The following is a 23,397-nucleotide window of genomic DNA, read 5'->3' on the forward strand; positions in this document are numbered from 1 at the left end:
GAGTATTGCTGTGCGGTGTGGGATCCGCATCAGGTGGGACTGACAGATAACATCGAAAAAGTACGAAGAAGGGCGGCTCGTTTTGTGTTATCGCGAAATAGGGGAGATAGTGTAATAGACATTATACGTGAATTGGAGTGACAATCATGAAAAGAAAGGCGCTTCTCGTTGCGACGGGATCTTCTCATGAAATTTCAATCACCAGTTTTCTCCTCCGATTGAGAAACCATTCTGTTGGCACCCACCTACATAGGGAGAAATGATCATCACGATAAAATAAGAGAAATCAGGGCTCGCACGGAAAAATTTAAGTGCTCGTTTTTCCCGCGTGCCGTTGAAAGTGGAACGGTAGAGAGGCAGCATGAAGGTGGTTCATTGAAGCCTCTGCCAGGCACTTTATTGTGAATAGCAGAGTAATCACGTAGATGTAGATGAAGTATGCGTATTACAATAACTGTAGTGTAGATTACACACATTCCAAATACTTGAGGTTTTTTGGTCAGTCATTATATCGATATTATTCATTTTTGGGAAAGATACACTGCAAATACATCAGTTTCTAAGGAGACGATTTACATCGTTTATTTTTCACGGACCTCCGATGGTCTCGGACCGCCACCGGGGAAGGGACCGAGGGAGACGGAACAAATGCCGAGCGTGGAGCTCAAGTCCGGCCTGGCAGCCAGATATTTGCAGCTGTATCGGTGCCAATATGGCAATAGGGGATCGGACACAGCTGACGCATGCCCACGTCGTGAGTATAGAAATTCAAATCTTAGTTAATGACCTATACTTAGACACTATCTCCATTATGATTCCAGCGATATCAAAACTTCTACAGGCATTTTATAATACCTAGTTACCTTCCTGCATGTTCACTATTAAATTTTTCTTATGTGTCCCTCATTCAACACGATCTCCTCAATATGGGTCTATATAATGAACAATATACCCAATATTATCTATCGTAAGGAGTTATATGAATGAGGACCTCAGTTTAACCCCTGCCTAAACACTATGATAAAATTAACTACAATGATGGATGAAAACGGTAATGCAGAATCGAAATCGTGAACACTATCGGTCTCTGGAAAGTATGTTTATTTGTGGGATTTTGAAAAAAAAACATACTATGAACAACAGTAAAGTTCATTGCATTCAGATACTCAAATAAAATATTTCAGTGGACTTGAATAAACCGGTTCAACAACTGTAAGATTTTATGCTACTTATTGGCTGCAGTGAACTTTATTCTTATGAGGAATACGCTTATTAGCCAAAATATTATGACTTCTGCCATCCGCGAGATTGAATGCCACCCTGGTGGCATTGTGCTCACTTGACGCTTTCAGCAAAGTATATAAGCGGCTCAGCCAATGGGGTCATCCACTGACAGAAAATACTTCGACAAAAGGCACATTGCTATAGCCCGCCGCCTGCCAACGAGCTTCTCGGAAACGACAGTAGTGGTCGGCTGTTCACCTGCTGCTGACGTGACCATCTATGGAATATGGTTGAAGGATGGTGAATCCAAGAGTAGGCGATAACGTGTTGGACGTACAGTCCTAACGTGTTGGAGGTACAGCCCTCATCAAGGAAGGTAGAAACTGGTGGCTTGCTTGCCGTGTACATCAGGATAGGCAGCGATCGATGGTAGATCTGGCGACAGAGTACAATGATGGTGCAGGCAGAAGTGTTTCGGTGCACACCGTTTAGCGCACATTGTGGGGCGCCGCGGCAGACGATGCCAACGTGTTTCCATGTTGTCTCAACGATATTGTCAGTTACGATTGCATTCGGCACGCCATCGTTAAGACTGGACGGGGAGTCAATAGAAGCACATTTCTTGTTACGTCAGGTCGGTGATCGTATCCGGATTCACCGTCACCCAGGACAGTGGAAACATGTACCACGTGATGGACGCAGGCCGTTGCAGACCGTGATATGCCTTTGGGGAGGAGGGACTCAGCTTTCACGGGACCTGTGGTAGTAATCGAAAGCAACGTAATTGCTGTGGATTTCGTGAACATTATTTTGAACCATCTCCATCGCTTCATGTTTGATGTCTTCGCCGACGGCGATGGCATCTTCCTCCGGATGACCCTCCGTGTCACAGGCCACAATCGTGCTGCAGTGGTTTCAGAAGCATGTTAGAGAACTCACATTGGTGTCTTGGCCACCAAATTCACCTGATCGGAATCAGATGGAATATACCTGGGACATTATCGGACGCCAGCTCCACGCTCAAGGACCGGCAGCACGGCATTTTCGGAAAACTGCACGTACAGTTTGCTACTAAATAGCTCTGGAAACCTACCAAGTCTCGCATTTCTTTTGTAACAGAAAATCTCTGTATCTCACAAAAATATTTGTATGTATGTTCAACATCTCCTCCTAAGCTATTGGATCGATTTCAACCAACTCATGCAGCGCCTAAGAATGAGAATACTTACAGCGAGTTGTAACAAAAATTAGTTGTAATTTCAGACGTTCATCCCCCCCCCCCCCCCCCACACACAAACGACGAAAGGAGAAAATTTTATCGTATACTACTTTTTTGCTGTTAATGAAGTAAAACTGCGGCATCAGGCACGATGTATTAATTTATTACTTCTTTACTCCTGACTCTACTCGTAGCTCATTTCACAGACAGTATCCACGTATATCACTGACGATACCTGCAAAATTGTATCGTTGTACAACACGAACCTCAGGAGATGTGACGTCATAAAACTGAGCTGCATGAAAAACTACCTCATCTTAAAACGGAGCACAGATTAGCCATGCTATATCCAGCCAGTGTTTGATAATGAGAACAGTTAACGTCTTTAAACATAGTATCAAAAAAAATTCTAAACTTTTTCTAGCTTACATACTTCACGTCAAATATTTAGCACATTAACTCAGTTGCAAAGTAATCAGAAGCTCGAAGGTGTTTTGTAAATGAGAGTTTGATTCTTTAAATAGTCGGGGATTTACTGACCACTTACTGTCTGGAAAGGAATACTGTGGAGTTAAGAACCACCTGCATCCCATGGGGCTAGGAAGCGAAAGAACATGACAGTGAAGCGTAACTCAGAAAAATATGGAGCAACTTCATCCAAATTTGTTAGGTACATGACTTGTTATTAGTATAAAGATACTGTGGGAGTAAGATTCCCCACTACGACTAGAGATGGGTGTACAGATGATAAGGAGTGACGTAACAATGTTCCCATACGACCTGTTGGCATTTATTTCCTGTATACAATTTACATTGAATACTTTTAAAAATACTAAGTGCAATTTGTCACTTGTTTGAGCTGTGCAGTGTGTCAATCACGTCCCTACAATGAGCTCTGCAGCGATTTTTGTCAACCCATATGAGGACCTAACATCAAACCGCGGGGCTGAATAAATTTTACATCCCTCTCTGGAGTCATATGGTGTAAAACAGCAGAGAATCAGACATACATGAGCGCGGTATATGTATCACATACACGTACGTTGAACATCTCCTAAGCGTCTAGATCGATTTTAACCAAACATGGTACATATATTACTTAACATCTGGAGAGAAATACTGTTGGGATTAGAATCATCAACCACCCATTGTGGTTGGGGGTGGTGTGTCAACGAGTTGATGGACAGGGAAGGAGACAAATAAATGGCTCTGAGCACTATGGGACTCAACTGCTGAGGTCATTAGTCCCCTAGAACTTAGAACTAGTTAAACCTAACTAACCTAAGGACATCACAAACATCCATGCCCGAGGCAGGATTCGAACCTGCGACCGTAGCGATCTTGCGGTTCCAGACTGCAGCGCCTTTAACCGCACGGCCACTTCGGCCGGCCTGGGGTAGGAGACGATGGACTGAAAGAGAGGGAATGAGGAGAATGACAGAGGGAGGGGTAGGAGGAGATAGATAGAGAGGGAGTAGAGGAGAAGATGAACTAATGGAAGATTAGAATAAATAAATAAGCGGACACCAGTGGATTTCTCAGCTTGTAGATTTTAAAAAGCTGACCTACGGACTTTCGCTCGGTGGAATCCTGACAGCAACGCCGCCGTGTTGAAGAATGCTATTCGTGCAGCGACAGGACGTCGTGTTACGACTCAAACTGTGCACAATAGGCTGCATGATGCGCAACTTCACTCCCCATGCCCATGGCGAGTTCCATCTTTGCAACCACGACCCTATGCAGCACAGTACAGATGGGCCCAACAACATGCCGAAAGGACCATTCAGGATTGGCTCAAAAAATGGTTGAAATGGCTCTGAGCACTATGCGACTTAACTTCTGAGGTCATCAGTCGCCTAGAACTTAGAACTACTTAAACCTAACTAACCTAAGGACATCACACACATCCATGCCCGAGGCAGGATTCGAACCTGCGACCCTAGCGGTCGCTCGGCTCCAGACTGTAGCGCCTAGAACCGCATGGCCATCAGGATTGGCACCACGTTCTCTTCACCGATGAGTGTCGCATATGCCTTCAACCAGACAACCGTAGGAGACGTTTTTGGAGGCAACCCGGTCACGTTGAACGCCGCTGGTGGTCATCCAAGGCGCCGTAACAGTTGTACGATACTTGAATGCCATTCTCCGACCGATAGTGCAACCATATCGGCAGCATATTGGCGAGGTATTCGTTTTCATGGACGACAATTCGCGCCCCCATCGTGCAAATCGTGTGGATGATTTCCTTCAGGATAACGACATCGCTCGACTAGAGTGGCCAGCATGTTCTCCAGACATGAACACTATCGAACATGCCTCGGATGGGTTAAAAAGGGCTGTTTGTGGACGACGTGACCCGCCAACTACTCTGAGGGATCTACGCCGAAACGCCGTTGAGGAGTGGGACAATCTGGATCAACAGTGACTTGATGAAAAGGAGGCTTCAAGAAATCTATAGATAAATCTAGAATAAGATCCGATACCAATCACAAATGACTTGGCAATATCAAGTGAATTTTATCCATTATGGATGCTATTGAACTCAGTGACTGTTTCAATATAGGGAAACTGATAGCGGATCTAATTCTGCACCCTGTAAAGCAAAAGTCATTGAGTCCAGCGTCATCCATTATGGATAAAATTTACTTAAATCTATAAACATTTGCTTCTTAAATTGTAGAATGACTGCTTTCTCTTCACATAAGGAAGATATTAGTTACGATAAAAGAGCCACAGCATCTTCACACACAACATATAGTTGCATTAATAAGCGTAGTGCATGTTTCTATAATGTGGTCATACTCTACGGAACGGGAAATGAACCAGATGTTGTAGCATTTTACTACAGCTTTCTGGTGTTGCGACTGTTCTGTAGACTATAGTATCATCCGGAGATACTCTCACAGAACTTTCGACATTATCCACTACACCATTTATACAGGGGGTATCATAATAAATGGCATAAATGCATTCAGTTGAAAGTGCGCAACACTAGAAGCAAAAATGTCTCAGTAACAAGAGCTCTAAAACTCATACCTTAAGAGCTATGAGCACTTCTTCATCTTCGATACCGTGAAACAAATCTCTTCTACTGCAGCGTCTTTGCCTTCCATATTTATGAGGAGGTAGTATGGATCAAAACATGAAAAAATGTCAAACAAACATGGGCTCGAATGGCCGTGCCTTAAGAGCTATGAGCACTTGTTCAGTAGAAGATACGTATTTCACGGTAGCGAAGATGAAGAAGTGCCCACAGCTCTTCAGGAGGCCATGTTTACTGAGAAGTTTTTGCTTCTAGTATCGTGTACTTTCAATTGTATGCGTCTACGCCATTAATTATGATACACCCTGTATACATTGCGAATAGTAACATCCTGTAACTCTCCTTTGGGGTACATCTGACTATAGTAGAGCATCAATTGGTCGATTAACCGAAAGGGTCCCATGCCATCCACTTGTGCTACAGGCATCTATTTCTTTGGCGCTGCTGCTTCCTTCCTTACGGTGCCAGCAACGAGCAACCACGTGCGTCACCCCCAACCTCTAGTCGTCACGCGTCAGCTGCGTGTGTATCTTCACTATTAACATCGCGCTCTAGTTGTACCGTTCGCAATGCCGAATAAACATGAATACTTTGTTATCAGTGTTTTCGATAAACTTAAAGTAATAGACCAATTGAAGAACGTTGCTAGTGGCTCAAGTTTCGCTAGAAAATATGTATTTGAGCATGTCACAATATTAGATATTAAAAAGAACAGTGATGTCATAAAATTTGCGAGTCGACTTGACAACGAAGACGGAACCTCACACAGAAAAGAGTTGAAAATGGAAGAAAACCGGGATTTAGGCACTGCAGTTTACACACGATTCATGCGGGTACACCCTAGCAAAGTTCAGCCAATAGGTGGTCCTTTGATTTGCGATAACATAATGAAATGATCGTATGGCATAGTTGGCCGGGATGCGGCCGATAATGAGGATGAACTGATAATGGGGACAACATCCAGTTCACGAGTGGAGAAAATCTCCAACCCGGCCGGGAATGGAACACAGGCCCAGTGCATTGGTGGTAAGCACGTTACCACACAGCTAAGCACTCGGACTGATTTGCGACAAAGCGCCGGCCGGTGTGGTCGTGCGGTTAAAGGCGCTTCAGTCTGGAACCGCGTGACCGCTACAGTCGCAGGTTCGAATCCTGCCTCGGGCATGGATGTGTGTGATGTCCTTAGGTTAGTTAGGTTTAAGTAGTTCTAAGTTCTAGGGGACTGATGACCACAGAAGTTAAGTCCTATAGTGCTCAGAGCCATTTTTGTGCGACAAAGCGCTTGAAACGAATAAGAATTTTTTTTGGGGGGGGAGGGGGGGTAATGCTGATTTGACAGTGATTATCAGCTGCCTTTGCGTTTCGGATCTAGGCATGGAATTAGGGAATTGGGCATTCAAGGTGAAAAACTGCCAGCTAATACTGAAGCAGTAAAACATTTTAAAGAGTCTTAAAACTGACAGGCAAGGAGGGCTATAACAGAACCACTGTGAACAATGTTGGCGAAACTGGTTTGTATTGGAAGAAAATGTCAACAAAATTCCTAGTTTCCAAGAAAGAAATGTCAGCACCTGGTTATAAGGCAAGCAAATCTCGTATCACTGCTATGGTATGCGGAAATGTTACCGGAACCCATAGGCTACCTTTGCTGATCGTAGGAATGTTTAAGAATCTGCCGTGTTTCAGAAGACTTAAGAAATTTTCGGTCACTTTGTAACACCAATATCGATTTTGAGTAGATTATACTATGTTACTTATATGTATGTTACTATGAAGTGGTTGTTCTTTAGTACATAAGGCCATTGATTTGTGGGAGGAAATTTAAAGTTTGTTATGTACCGGGTGATCAAAAAGTCAGTATAAATTTGAAAACTGAATAAATCACGGAATAATGTAGATAGAGAGGTACAAATTGACACACATGCTTGGAATGACATAGGGTTTTATTAGAACCAAAAAAATACAAAAGTTCAAAAAATGTCCAACAGATGGCGCTTCATCTGATCAGAATAGCAATAATTAGCATAACAAAGTAAGACAAAGCAAAGATGATGTTCTTTCTAGGAAATGCTCAATATGTCCACCATCATTCCTCAACAATAGCTGTAGTCGAAGAATAATGTTGTGAACAGCACTGTAAAGCATGTCCGGAATTATGGTGAGGCATTGGCGTCGGATGTTGTCTTTCAGCATCCCTAGAGATGTCGGTCGAGCACGATACACTTGCGACTTCAGGTAACCCCAAAGCCTATAATCGCACGGACTGAGGTCTGGGGACCTGGGAGGCCAAGCATGAAGAAAGTGGCGGCTGAGCACACGATCATCACCAAACGAGGAACGCAAGAGATCTTTCACGCGTCTAGTAATATGGGGTGGAGCGCCATCCTGCATAAACATCGTACGTTCCAGCAAGTGTTTATCAGCTAGGCTGGTGATGATGCGATTCTGTAACATATGGGCGTACCTCTCACCCGTCACGGTAGCAGTTACAAAACCAGAATCAGGCATTTCTTCGAAGAAAAAAGGCCCGATAACGGTAGATGTGGTAAATCCAACCCATACCGTGACTTTCTCGTCGTGCAATGGAGTTTCCACGACAGTTCTAGGATTTCCGGTAGCCCAAATTCTGCAGTTGTGGGCGTTGACAGACCCTCGGCGCGTGAAATGAGCTTCGTCGGTCCACAACACGTTACTCAACTAATCGTCATTTTCCGCCATCTTTTGAAACGCCCACACCGCAAATTCCCTCCTCTTCTCTAAATCGCCAGGTAACAGTTCATGATGCCAATGGATTTTGTACGGATAGCATCGGAGGGTACGCCTAAGTGTCATCCAAACAGTAGTGTATGGAATGCCGGTGCGACGTGCGACTGCACGAGAGCTGACTTCCCCATGCGTAGACGAACCCGCTACAGTCTCCATTTCTTCCTGAACTGTCTCAGCAGCATTATGCCTTGTGCTCAGTCGGTCACTATGGGGTCTATCGTCTAAACAATCCGTGGCTTCGAACTTCGAAATCATTCTCGCCACAGTTGCATTTGTCAAGGGACCTTTACTCGTTCGAATCCCCTTCCTATGGCGATAGGATCGTAACGCTGAACTAGTACATTCCACATTCTGATAATACAGCTTCACTAAAAGCGCCTTTTCAGGTAACGTCAACATGCTGCGACTGCTGGCGCATCTGTTTCTCTCTCTCATTACAGCTCCTTTAATACACGATTGTCATGCGCAGTCACTGACGTGTTGCTGTCCAACGCCATCTGTCGGACATTTTGTGAACTTTTTTTTTTTTCTAATAAAACCCCATTTCATTCCAAACATGTGTGTCAATTTTTACCTCTCTATCTACATTATTCCGTGGTTTATTAAGTTTTCAAATTTATGCTGACTTTTTGATCACACAGTATGTATTGTAAAAATTAAAGCATGCTTAAAATCAATGAAATTTTATAATGTATGTCTGCTCACAACAGAAAATCTACATATTGGAAGTTGGTTCATGCTTAGGGAATATGTATTGTAAAGTATAAATAAAAGCTGTAGGGAAACCCCCCCCCCACCCCCCCTTTCCCCCGCTACGGAAGTGGCTTGGCGTACGGTAAAAGGTGGTTGTGGCGGTCAATCTGGGCGGCTACTTGGTGGGAACGCTACGCAGTCAGTGGCTAGCCGTTGTACGGTAAACTTCGAGGGTGCCAAGTGAGGCATTTGGAAGCCGTTTATATGGAAATTTGCCTCACATGTGGTTTCGGCTGTTGCATGGTGCTCTTGGTATTACGGAATGGCTCTAAAACGAGAAAAATCCATCGCCAAGAAGAAATTGTAAAGAGCATTCAACATAGAGTGTGTGAAACCAGTTAGCCGCCACATTACTTGTCACCAGTATTTCGCCACTGCTCCGCCAATTTCAGGAACACAGATATGTATTACAGCATGGACCAGCATATTTGTGTGAGTGTTTTTTCAATAATAATTCGAGTGCTATAAACCTGTGTTTGAACCTTAAAGTTTTCTTAATAATGAACCGATGCAGGATCCCATCCTAAATGTGCAGAAACCGAATATCCCGTTTCTAACTAAATAGTGATTTGGTATTGTATTAAATGTGAAAAAGTTCAGTGCCAATGGGTGTAAATGTTTCTATCTAAAATACTTGCTTCTCAGGTGAAAAAGGCAGATGAATTGAACTTATATGAAACGTAAATTTGTTTTGATTGTTACCATTGTGTTTGAGTAATTTGATTTAAAGGACGAAAATATAAATTATTTCAGGTGGGTTTAGGAACCAATAATAGTGAATTTCACTTTGGTTTTGAAATAATAATGGAGTTGCCTGGAGAGACAGTATCAGTTTATGGGCCCATTGTCGTTTTTCTCATATGAGATAGATAATTGGGTCTTTGTTGTTACTAAAGAAATCTGATGCATTCCCACAAATGAGAGTATAAAAAGTATCTATGTAGTATTATTTGATTTCAGTTTAGTATTTATATATTAGCAACTCAGAACTCTCTTCATGCCCAACTTTAGTCCAGTGTTTCATATAGTAACATCGTAGTGCTGTGTTGATTAATGATTGCAATAGTATCTATTATTATTAAGGGGGAAGTACCATTTATCTTCCTATGATTACTGATTTGTGAAAATGGTAACTACTGTACTTCAACTTAGTTCGCCCTGTAGTCCTGAGTATCCAGTGCACTATTCAAGGGAGTGTTAATGAAAGCCACTTTAGCTACTCATATTCAATTTCCTTGAAATAATGTTTCAAATTATTATGCCTGATTAGGCTGGCGACTGTTTGTTATTTCATTTGTATGCACTTCTCTACTTTCATTACCCCTAAAGTAAAGCCTTTTAAGTTTTCTATTAATTGCCAATGGTACAAAATTAATGTTCGACACCCTCTATCCATTAAGGAAACACACGGTCAAAATATCAAAAATCTTCCCAAATGGTAACGCTAGTTTGTGTTAGTGTTATATTTGACGCAAACTTGCAGAAGAGCGTTATAGCCTCAAGAATCAAAAGAATTCATGGATGGATACAAATATTTTTACAGAATGGTATGACATTGTATTTATATTTGAAGTCAAAAAGCATCAACATACAATTGGTAATTCTGGAAATATTTTGTTGTTGACTGATAACGCGCAAGTCATCGCTCAAATCTCTCGATGCAAAGAGAAAATGACAAGGTTAAAGTTGTTTGTTTGCTCATAAATTTACTTCAGACGGTATTATAGAAAGGCGTTGGTGCATGTAGTTCTGGTTGACACCGGAATTAATTCGAAGGCAGCAGAAACTTGAGATACTGTGAAGGGCACTACTCAGGCAGAAGGTTGGAACACTCCCCTTCCATAGGATGAGCTTATCTCTGCAACTGAAAACTCACCAAATACACAATTTATATCGCAACTGGCTGGGCTACTTAAAGAATCTTCACGATTTTAAGGTTGTGACCGGGAAAACATTCAGGACTGGAATGTGATGCCAATGACCCTGGTTAATCAATTATTGACGGATGACGAAGTCATTGTTGTTATGATCGACGACCAAGACCCTTCCGATGAAGAAGATCCTAGCCTCAACCATACTGTCTTGAGATGGCTATTAAGCGGTCTGAAAATGAGGAGGTTATGCTGTTGTCCAATTACTGTGTTTAAGACATACATATAAAATGTATGCAACATTGTTTTTAATACACGTATCCATTTCTTTGTTTCACATTGCTTCCATGACAGAGGCATCTTGTCTTTCTTACATGACAGGTAATCCGAAAAAATAAATTATTCGAACAGCCCTAGTCCCGAGATGTTTCGGATAATCGGTGTTCTACTGTATTTCGTCCATTTAAGAACAGCGTGGCGATTCCTATCTCCTAGAAAGCTGTACAAAAAGGTCCAGTACTAACAGATTAGTTCGTAATCATTCAGTAATTTTTATCAGATATTTTCAGTGTAGCAGCTAATGTGGTATTATAAATTATGACACTGAAAAATATTAGTGGGTGCCAGCGAATTGTGAACCTTGTACTCCCTCCGTCTTTTTGTCGCGTTTAACATAACGTTGGCAGCGTACTGGTTCGTGCAGGGATAAGAACAAATTTGGAACTATTGCAGGAAAGCTATGTTGGGGTGGTCAGACCGGAATTGAAGTATATTTTTCCATAAAGCGTTCCGTCATGCCACCCCTTAACTCCGTGCATACGCGTCAACATTCACGGAACCATTTGACTACAAGTTAGTGCAGGAAACGGAAACACTTTGCATCACGATGAAAGCAAATATGATAAATTTATTATAGTTTAAATTACTCTGTGGATGATTTACCAAATGGTATATCACTCTCTTAACCGAGTAATTTCAGTTGTCAGAGAAACAGAGCATTAATTCCAGAATGAGATTTTCACTCTGCAGCGGAGTGTGCGCTGATATGAAACTTCCTGGCAGAGTAAAACTGTGTGCCCGACCGAGACTCGAACTCGGGACCTTTGCCTTTTGCGGGCAAGTGCTCTACCATCTGAGCTACCGAAGCACGACTCACGCCCGCCCCTCACAGCTTTACTTCTGCCAGTATCTTGTCTCCTACCTTCCAAACTTTACAGAAGCTCTCCTGCGAACCTTGCAGAACTAGCACTCCTGAAAGAAACGATACTGCGGAGACATGCCAAGTGGCCGTAGTGGAGCAGCAATCAATTGTTTTAGCAAAATGGAGGATATGAAGGAGCGTGCACAAGTGGTCTGGTGGTATGCAGAGACAAAATCGGCGACCCAAGTGCAAAGAAACTTTCGTCGAGTTTACAACAAAGCGCCCCCATCGTTGAAGACTATAAAGAAGTGGTGTGATCAGTTTTTGGCTACTGGGAGTGTTGCAAAAGGGCATGGTGGTGGTAAGCCTGGGATCAGCGAATATCATGTGGAACAAGTGCGGCGGTCATTCGAACAAAGTCCACAGAAGTCAGTGCGACAGGCAGCACGAGAACTTCGTATGAAACGTTCAACAGTGCACAAAGTGCTTCATCAGCGATTACGTTTGTACGCATATAAAGGCTCATTTAGTAATCGCGAAAGCGTTACGGAGATGATAGGTAAACTCCAGTGGAAGACTCTGCAGGAGAGACGCTCAGTAGCTCGGTACGGGCTTTTGTTAAAGTTTCGAGAACATACCGTCACCGAAGACTCAAGCAGTATATTGCTCCCTCCTACGTATATCTCGCGAAGAGACCATGAGGATAAAATCAGAGAGATTAGAGCCCATACAGAAGCATACCGACAATCCTTCTTTCCACGAACAATAAGAGACTGGAATAGAAGGGAGAACCGATAAAGGTACTCAAGGTACCCTCCGCCACACACCGTCAAGTGGCTTGCGGAGTATGGATGTAGATGTAGATGTAGATGCAGGTTGTAAAGAAATCAAGCCTGATGATCGACCAAAGCGAGATGAATTTGCTTCTGTCATGTTAGATCGCATTGCCGCCGACGAGACTTTTTATCACGCGTGATGTTTACTGACGAGGCAACCTTTCACGTGTCGGGGGCTGCCAATCGTCACAAGGTGCGCATCTGGGGGTCCGAAAATCCACATGCACCTAGGGAACACATGCGCGACAGTCCGAAAGTTAACGTGTGGTGTGGTTTGATGATAAATCGCATTGCTGGGCCGTTTTTCCTTCAGGAGCCGACTGTGGATGGAGCCATCTACCTGGACATATTGCAACAATTTGCCGTGCCACAGATAACAGACCTGCAGCCAAATGTGATGTTTCAACAGGACGGTGCACCACCCCATTGGAGCCTTGATGTTCGAAAATTTTTAAATGACACATTCCCGCAACGATGGATTGGCCGTGGAGGTCCAATTCCTTGGCCTCCACGTTCGCCCGACATAACACCCCTCGATTTTTTCTTGTGGGATTATGTGAAAGACCGGGTGTACGCTACACCAGTAAAGGACCTCCAAGACTAGAAATAGCGCATAAGAATTGTCATCAACTCTGTCACAGAACAGATGCTCCGCAACACATGGCACGAAATCGATTATAGACTTGATATTCTTCTCGCTACCCGTGGCTCTCATGTTCAAATGTACTGATCCGTCCACCTGGGTATGAAAACTTGATGAGCTGCTGTATGATTTCCCTGTAATTGTTCGTCAATAAATTATGTTTCCTCTCAGATTTTACGAGTTCAAATGTTTGAGTCTCATTGTGGACACCCTGTATACTAACGTCGGTTTCTCTTGTTTCATGCTGTACTTACTGATCTTCATTTGGTTTCATCACTAGCAATGTGTTTATTTTATGATTTAAAGGATATTTCCGTATTTCATACTTCCTATTGTAAGAGCCTCAGCCAGTTGACGATTTTTTCTTTTCCTCATCTCTCTGTCGCACTCTTCTCTCGGTCTTTCATGGTTTTTGGTTCAAATGGCTCTGAGCACTATGGGACTTAATTTCTGAGGTCATCAGTCCCCTAGAACTTAGATATACTTAAACCTAACTAACCTAAAGACATCACATCCATGCCCGAGGCAGGATTCGAACCTGCGACCGTAGCGGTCGCGCGGTTCCAGACTGTAGCGCCTACAACCGCTCGGCCACTCCGGCCGGCTGACCCTTAGTTGATGGAACCCTTTGCCACATGCCTCTTCCGCCGACACAGACTTGGACACTTACAAATAACAAATCTTACATTTCATTTATCTTCTTTTCCTCAAACCATTAGTGATCCTAATAGCCTTGCTATAATGAGCTCCCTCACAGCACAGCTTTCATTTGACTTTAATAACAGTAGGAAAAGAACGTGATAATGATGGTGCACGATGGAGAACTTTTGATAGTTTCAACTAGAGTCAGTGAAAGGGCCGCAAAAATGCGTCACCTAGTTCTCACAAGCAAACTCGTGCATTACCTGTCCGCATGTTATATTCCTTGTTCATCACATTTTGTTGCAATTCTTGAAAATATGAATAAATTCTTGCTTGAAAGTGTCTCAGGCATGCAGCTGGACTGACTGGTCGTTATGGAAGGAATTTTCGCGGCGTAATGTGCCACCAGCATTCTACTGCTATTCCACAACGGCCAATGTGTCCACCTGAAAGCAATAAAGCCTTTCGAGAACTATATTCGCCGAGAAAATCTACTAACACACAAAGCCAGATTCGTTTGATATCGAACGATAAGTACTGTGTGACGGTAAATACTTCACGTTCTCTTGAAGCTGCCCGCCGAAGCAAACATGTTTAGTGATAATCAACCGGAAACAGAAAAGGATACGGTACTGCTGACGGTGGTGTAGTTGTGCGTCGCATATTCGGAAGCAAGCATCGCACTTTCTAGTCTGGTGCGTGCAGTTTTCGCTGCTGCTAGCAGATGGCTCCAGCAGTCGCCTGTGCAATACATCGACTACAGAGCAAACAGTAATTGATCCACCACGATCCGTCCGTAATTTGGTTATTAGTTTTTCACCTGAACCATCGATGTTATTTTTCATTTTTTCGCTTAGTTGTGTATGATCGTATGGCATATGGTTTAACTTCGCAACATTATTAGTAAAGTACTTTGAGGCGGAAGAAGTATAGTGGGAAGTCGACAATCAACGGACGGGGAGGAGATGGGGACTTCTTCGGAAAATTGTTTTTCAAATTATATAAAAAGCTTCTAGCCTTTCTCTATATTTAGTATCTCTGCAATACCTTTCTCTCTGCATATTTATGTCAATGTATTATGCAACCGATTGTCACTTTAAATGGCTAAATTCCAATGTGCTGAAAAAACTCTCGAAGGTGGAGTACAGTAGTGTACCACATTTAAATCACACTTAAGACAAGAACGAACCCCCCCCCCCCCCCCGCCCCCCCACCCCCCCATCTGCCTTTGGCTCGGGAGTGTCATCTTTGTGCCGCCACTTTCGTGCAGTGTTCTACATTGAGTGTTTTACAGTGGGTGTTCCGTGTTGTGTTTTTTGGGAAGTGTTGCGAACGGCCATCATACTGTCGCTGAGTGTGCCTTTTATCTCTTGCGAACAGAAACCAGACTGTCGCCCTGTTTTTTTTTTTTTTTTTTTTTTTAATTGTGTGTGTGCTGTGTTACTTGTCTGATTCCCGTGTCTTTTATTAACGTTGCCAACCCCTTTTGCTTTCTGTTTTAACTTTCCGCATTTTTCCGCCATTTTACACTTGACGTCACCGTTTTATCGCCTGTTTTTCTTGTTTCTTTTCTTCTTCCGTTTTTTAAAATAAAAGTCTGTAGGCTGTAGAGCAGCGTACTAAGCTGCTGCCAGCCCGCCCCCTTCGGGGGGAATTGAAAATCAATAAAGGAAAAAAAAAAAAAAACAAGAACGAAGAGATTCGGTATTAGTAGCTCAAAAAACATGTCAGTACCAATCAAAGCAGGGACTGCATAAAATCAGATGAGATACATAGAAGGGCTGTCCAAGGGAAATGAACTTGAAGACAGTATTATAGAAAGGGAATAGTAATTAGACAAAGATGAGATAGGAGATATGATACTGCGAGAAGAACTTGGCGGAACACTGAAAAGCCCAAGTCGAAATAAGATACTCGCAGTGGACAACATTCTTGCCGAATTATTAAGATCTGAGGGAGAATATACCACGACAAAACTATTCCACCTGATATGCAAGATACATGAATAGATGAAACGCCCTCATACTTCAAGAAGAATATAAGACTATCTTCAAAGAAGAAAAGTGCTGACAAATGTGAACATTACCAATCTCTCTGTCTAACAACTCACGGTTACAAAATAATGAGACGAATTATTTATAAAGGAATGAAAAAAAAACTGGCGGAAGCCGATTTCGGGGAAGATCAGTTCCAGATGCGGACAAATGTACGGCAAACGATCGTTTATATCGTTAGTAGATTTATGGACTGCTTTTAACCAGAATACACACAGTTGAACAGCATGGATAGTGTCTTGAAGATAGGTTATAAGACGAATATCGACAAAAGCAAGTGCAATGGAATGTGCAGAAATAAATCGTTCGGTGTTGAGGGAATTATATCAGAAAATGAGACACTGAAAGTAGTATATGAATTTTAATGTTTGGGCAGCGGCATTACTGATGATGGGTGACGTAGGGAAGACGTAAAATACAGACTGGTAACAGTAAGAAAAGCATTTCTCGGAAAGATAAGTTTGTTAATATGAGATGTAAATTTGAACCTTAGGAAGTATTTTTTGAAGGTTTTTATCTGGAATGTTGCCTTGTATGGAAGTGAAAAGTGGACGATAAGCAATTCAGACAAGAAGAGAATAGAAGCTTTTGAAATGAGATGCTACAAAGGAATGCTGAAGGATGGATGGGTACATCAAATAACTAATGTGGGGGTACTGAATCGAACTGAGTAAAAAGTAAGGAGTGGAGGTGCATGTGGGGACAAAAAATTGCAGTGAGAGACCAGGGTACAAATATAGCAAGCAGGTTCAAATGGATGTTGGCTGCAGTACTTATGTAGAGATGAATAAGCTTGCACAGGACAGACTAGCGTAGAGAGCTGCATCAAACAAGTCTTTGAACTGAAGACCACATCAAAAACAACACCATTTTCCTGTGGAGTTCAGTAGTTTGGCTCTGAGCACTATGGGACTTAACATCTATGGTCATCAGTCCCCTAGAACTTAGAACTACTGAAACCTAACTAACCTAAGGACAGCACACAACAGTTCAGTAGTTTCTCAGCACTTCAGGAAGGAGAGTGAATGCCATAATTTATTAAGGATATCATGCATATTTGCTATATTGCTGCCACTGGTGACAAATGTTATATTGATTTTTGTAAATTATTTAGTGGACCATACATAAACGTTACATTATAACTTGTGAGGGGTAGCTTTACTCTTACGTTACTGTACCAAGATAAACGTAAATAAACAAATCTAGACGTTCGTGGACAAGGAGGAAATGTAAGGGAGATGTAATGCGATACACAGTCAACACTGTGTCCTTGAGGGTGTACAGTATATAACGCTTAGCTACAGAATACGATGTTCTAATCTCATAATTCTTATTCGTTATCACGTATACAAAGTTGCATTGGGCCATGTAGTATTACATATTGATAATATATGTATTAATAAGAATATGCATGAACGAGATCCGTTAGCTGGCTGTACGATTGTTCAACAAATGACCGTTAAATAATAGAACTATTCACACAGAAAACGCAGGCATCGCTTGCTGGGGACACATCGACCGTTGTAATTTATGAACAGATAAGTGACCAGAGGTTTACTAGCTGGAGTACCTAGGTATGTATTTATTCCAATCTTCTATTAGTCCATCTCCTCCTTCAACCTCTCGCTGTCCATCTCCCCTTCCTTCCATCTCCTACTCTTTCCTCTTTCTCACCATCTCTTTCTCTCCTCTCTCTCTCTGTCCATGTCCTCATCTTTACTTTCAGTGACAATTTCCTCCAGCCCCCTCTCTGTTCGTCTTCTTCCCCTCCCTCTCTTTCCATCTCCTCCTCCCACCTCTCAGTCCATCGCCTTCTTTCCCTCTACCTTGTGATGTACCTTTTGCATTTATTGTTTTTATGTTTTCGTTTTCTTTAAAGGCAAAGAGAAAAGATGAAGTGGTAGCCCAGCGTAGAGCCTGCGCCTACCGTCAGGTATTTTTGATTTTCAAATGTTAAAAAACGTAAGATCTTTTTCCTGTGCCTCGGTAAGAGGAAGGACTTGCTCTCTGCTAATAAAGGAGGGTAGACGCACGTTGTTTTAGAGCGCAATCGGCGGTAGCCATTTTGATTATGGGAATAACTGAATAGACTGTATTTCTTTATGTGTGTCAATTAGTGAAAAATTGAATTATTATTCGAAGTAGTACTGTAATAAGAAGAACTGAAGCCCACCTGTGTACTTCGGAGTTATCACGAATATCCGATTACCATATCGTGGACATGGTCAAGATTTTGTAGGAGGATACGGTGGTCGGACGTAGTATTATTAATTGGTAAGCATAAATCTACAGCAATAGAAAGACTATTTCGTCCATGTAGAACTAATATGAACTAATATGAGCTCATTTACAGGCATAGCCCAGCTTATTGTGCTTGTGCGGGCGCCGAAACATTAATCTCATTAATTCCATATATCTAAACATGTTTTTTAATATACAGGGCGAGTCAAAAGTCCTTGGACACCTTCATAAGTTGGAAGATTAAGGGAAAATTGAAATGTGATGATGGGAACATAGGTTTGATGTGGGGCTGCAACTTTTCGTGTGAATGTCATTCATGGCCGCCATATTGAAATCCGCCATTTTGGATTCAAGTCATTTTTTTAAAATGGGAAAGGGGGTGTATGACACATCAAATAACACTCGCTTGAGCTCTGGAGTTTAGTGGTGTAATTTGTTTTTGTCTATCTTGTACAGTTTAGAGGTTATTAATGTTCAAATTTGGGAAATTACCTTTATAGATCACCTTGAACAAAGAGAGACATAAGTCGGTATCAAGGTAACTTTGAACATTAATAACTTCTAAACTGTACAAGATAGACAAAAACAAATTACATCACTCTAAACCAGAGCTTAAGCGAGTGTTATTTGATGTGTAATGCACCCCCCTTCCCATTTAAAAAAAATGACTTGAATCCAAAATGGCGGATTTCAATATGGCGACCATGAAAGAAATTCACACGAAAAGTTGCAGCCCCACATTGAACCTATGTTCCCATCATCACATTTCAATTTTCCCTTTAGTCTTCCAACTTATGAAGGTGTCCAAGGACTTTTGACTCGCCCTGTATTTTTTTATTATATTATAACCTCCACCTCAGTCTCACTAAGTACATCTCTTCTTCTCCTCTCTCCATTCACCTCCTCCTCCCCCTCTCTCTATTCACCTCCTCCTTCCCCTCTGTCTGCAGATCATGGTCTAGTGGCTAGCGTTGCTGCCCCAGGATCACGGGGTCCCGGGTTCGATTCCAGGCCGTGTTGGGGATTTTCTCTGCCCGGGCACTGGGTGTTTGTGTTGTCCTCATCATTTCGCCATCATCATCATCATTCGTGATAGTGGCCAGATTGGACTGCGTGAAAAATTGGAGTGTGAAAAAATTGGGACTTTGTACGGGCGCTAATGACCGCGCAGTTGAGCGCCCCACGAACCAAACATCATCATCCTTCCCCTCTCTCTTTTCATCTCCTACTCTTTTCTTTCTCTGCCCATTTCCCCCTCTACCTTTCTTGTCCACCTCGTCTTCCCCTCAATCTGTGCCCACCATCTCCTTCCTCCTCTCTGTCTGTCCTTTTCCTCCTCTCCCTTCTCTCATCACGTTATTACCCCAAACCCAATGGAAGGTTGCCGGTTCTTAACCCCACAGAATTCATTTCCTGATAGTAAGTAACATGTGTACCAGGTTTGGTTGAAATCGATCCAGGGGCTTAAGGGGAACTTTTTATCCGTGGATTTGCCCACCTGCGCTCTTGTCACATACATGTGACATATATTTAACATTTGAAGCCATTTTGACTATTTTTCGACCGTTGCTGTTTCAAGAAATATGTAAGGTTTTTTTAAATTACCGCTTCCAAAGTGACATCGCCTCTTACTAAGTTTTCTCTTCCCCCACAGGATGATCACTGCATTTACCAAAAGACTATGTAACATCAGTATGACCTTATTGTAAAGTTGTTTTTGTAATGCCATTTAGCCTGAATATGATGGATTCCCACGAGACATGTCGCTAAATAAATAAGTAATACAATAGTTGACAAAGTTTGTGACTGGTAGCGGTAATTTAAAAAAACCTTTACATATATATTTAACATGTTTCACACATATTTGTACACATATTTTACTTGTATCTCTTGCGAATTTCGCCCTACAGTTTCGTTATTATGTACAGCTTTATGTTTATGACGTTATATCTCCTGAACATCGTTTCATCATTTGTTGGGGGTGTGAGCAAGAAAAAGTCTTGTAAAGGTATGAAATACGTGTAAAGTTGGTTGAAAATCACTAATGCTCCCATTCTTAAATACTTGATGAAGATGGTCTGGCTATTTGCGCGTCGTGAGCTACACTCCTTTTTCACCCCGATCCCTTTGAGCGGCAGGTGATTCCTACCCATGCAGTGGTCATTCCAGACTGTAAGTCATAGGTGCACCAAGTTTGCTTGAAATCGAGCGAATGGTTTAGCAGGAGTTGTGGAACATATATCGGCTTTTATAGCATTTGTAGATCTCTGTATTTTCGCTTATCAGACCCAAGCTTCTTCAAATTTTCATTGGCCTGTTGGTGGCAACAGTTAAAAGGTTGAAAGAGCCGCTCGGCTCTATTATGGTATACAGCCAACTACATACTTGAATTGTAATGTATGTTAACCGGGGGCCTAGAAACGACGGAGAGGCTGTGTCCCCGCCGCAGCCGCAGCGGTCCACAACCCCACGACGACTACCACAGTCCACTTCACTCCTCCGCCGCCCCACACCAATCCATTCTTTCAGGGACATTGTGCTGTTCGGCCAGGGTGCCCCCCCCCCCCTCCGCGAGACCCCCGCCCCCCATCCCCAGGGAACGTCTCACACCAGACGAGCGTAACCCCTATGTTTGCGTGGTAGAGTAATGGTGGTGTACGCGTACATGGAGAACTTGTTTGCGCAGCAATCGCCGACGTAAGTGTAGCTGATGCAGAATAAGGGGAACAAGCCTGCATCCGCTGAGGTAGATGGAAAACCGCCTAAAAACCATCCACAGACTGGCCGGCTCACCGGACCTCGACACAAGTCCGCCGGGCGGATTCGTGCCGGGGACCAGACGCTCCTTCCCAATCCGGAAAGCCGTGCATTAGACCGCACGGCTAACCGGGCGGGCAACCACATACTTACTCCATGACTGGACATTGTTACCTCCAAAAGAAGTGCTGTCTACCACGATAGCTGAGTCACGCCGGCAGCGTAATTCAGCGTCTTCGGTCAGAAGGTTAGCTGCCCTCTGCAATAAAAAAACTGAGTTAATGGATGAACAATGAACTTAAACAAGCGTCATGGGACGTCCGCCCCGAACAAATAGAACGAACAGTACCGAATAAAATGAGATCAACAAAAAACGAGTCGTCAGCGTAGATGGGTGCCATGCGAAGGACCAAGGATCAAGGCTCGATACCTGGTACTAAGAAGGATTTTTTCGTTGATGGAAGGATTTGAACGGGGTGCACTCTGCATCCTGATGCCAATTGAAGAGCTCCTTGACCAAGTAGTAGCGGCTTCACGGTTTGGAAAGTCTGCAAAGCCTTTTAAGGCAAAGGATAAGACGGCGGCCGATAGATTGACATCCATTGAGCCTTCATGGCATGGACGAGAAGCTCTTTAAATGGAGGGCTACAGCACTAGCGTATATTGAGAACCTTACTGCTAAGCCTGGTGCGAAGAATTAGCTACTAGTTATTTCACCTCTATCAAATTTTCTGTTGTTTTCAACTCTAGAATACGGGAGTTTCCAAAGAAATGTTAGAATTATCTGGTCGGTACCACTGCCTTCAGGTTCGTCACAATGAAACTATGAATTTTTGTTTCTTCCTCGGACAGCCATCTATTTGACTCTTCAACCAATATATAGCGGGTAAAGTTCAAAGTGAAACTTCCGTTCTGATGGTGTGGAATCTCGTCATTCTTCTTATACAGCTGAGCGAAGCTGGCTGATTGGAACGCATGAAGACAGGTTCAATGGAGTGCTGTTCTCATTTGCAGTTAAAAAATGTTCTAGTTCTTTTATAGGTTACTATACCCATTAGCGCTATTCCGACCGTATTAATTCTTATGTTGGGTCATAGGACACTGGTATGTCATGGTTGTTCTTATAGAACTCCGCAAGTTGGAAAATTCAGAGCTGAATTGTAGGATGGTACCAATGTTAGATGATAGTGCTGGAACATCAAATGATAGAGTAGAAATGTATTGAACGAATATTCCTGAGTTATTACAGCCACGGACAATCAAAAACGTCATGAAGATGAACGAAACCTTGCAACGACGGGAATAGTGAGGTTTCTTTCATTTGACAATTTTTTTAAAATTGTGGCATGTTTCTCCCTGTTGGATTCAGCCTTTATTCAGCTTTTAACACCTGTATTGTAACAGGGACTTGTCGTACTGTTCGATACGTGTATAGCTCGATAATAGCCACAAACAGTTTCAGCGTTGCCTGTAATTATGTGGTTCTCTCTTTTCTGTTTTTTCTCGAGGTGATTATATTAGACCATCCCCACCGTTCCACCAGGAAATTATTTCACAGAAGGGAGGAGAGCAATTGAGTGTTGTGTGGGGACACGTTATCGATCCCTGACGAGGGGAGGAGGTGGGCTGGAGCCAGATAACGTGGCATCCACATGATATTTCGTACCGCTGAAGGCAGCTCTCCTTGCACCGAGGCTGCGTGCCCTGCTGGAGATCCCCATACGCGTCACTTGAGAGGTTTGTGCACTCACTGCTAGGGTATGCAGCAAACAATGTCCAGCGAACAGTACCACTGCCGTTGCGACAACAGTACCTCCCTCTGGTGGGAAATGGAGGTATGGATGAAATGGCCCCTACTATAGCAGCCATTCAGTGCGGGATGTAAGTTCATTACCCCTCTTTTGTATTTATTTGACACCACGTACAAAGTTTATGCAAGAATAGTGAACAAAAGGTTAAAGGTACAACTGAGAGTTTATTAGGCGAAGAACAAATAGGATTTCGGAGGGGCAGGTCGACAACAAATGCAGTATTTATTATAGAATAAATAATAGAAAAACAGAAAGAGTATAATAGGGAAACGTATTTAGTGTTCATTGATTTTATTAAGGCATTAGATAATGTTGATAGAGAGAAACTGTGGAGAATTATGAGGGAAAGAGGATATCCAAACATCTAATAAACTTTTTAAACAATCTGTACAAGCA

The sequence above is a fragment of the Schistocerca piceifrons genome, chromosome X (genome assembly GCF_021461385.2).
Source record: "Schistocerca piceifrons isolate TAMUIC-IGC-003096 chromosome X, iqSchPice1.1, whole genome shotgun sequence".
NCBI classification, from domain to species: Eukaryota; Metazoa; Arthropoda; class Insecta; order Orthoptera; family Acrididae; genus Schistocerca; species Schistocerca piceifrons.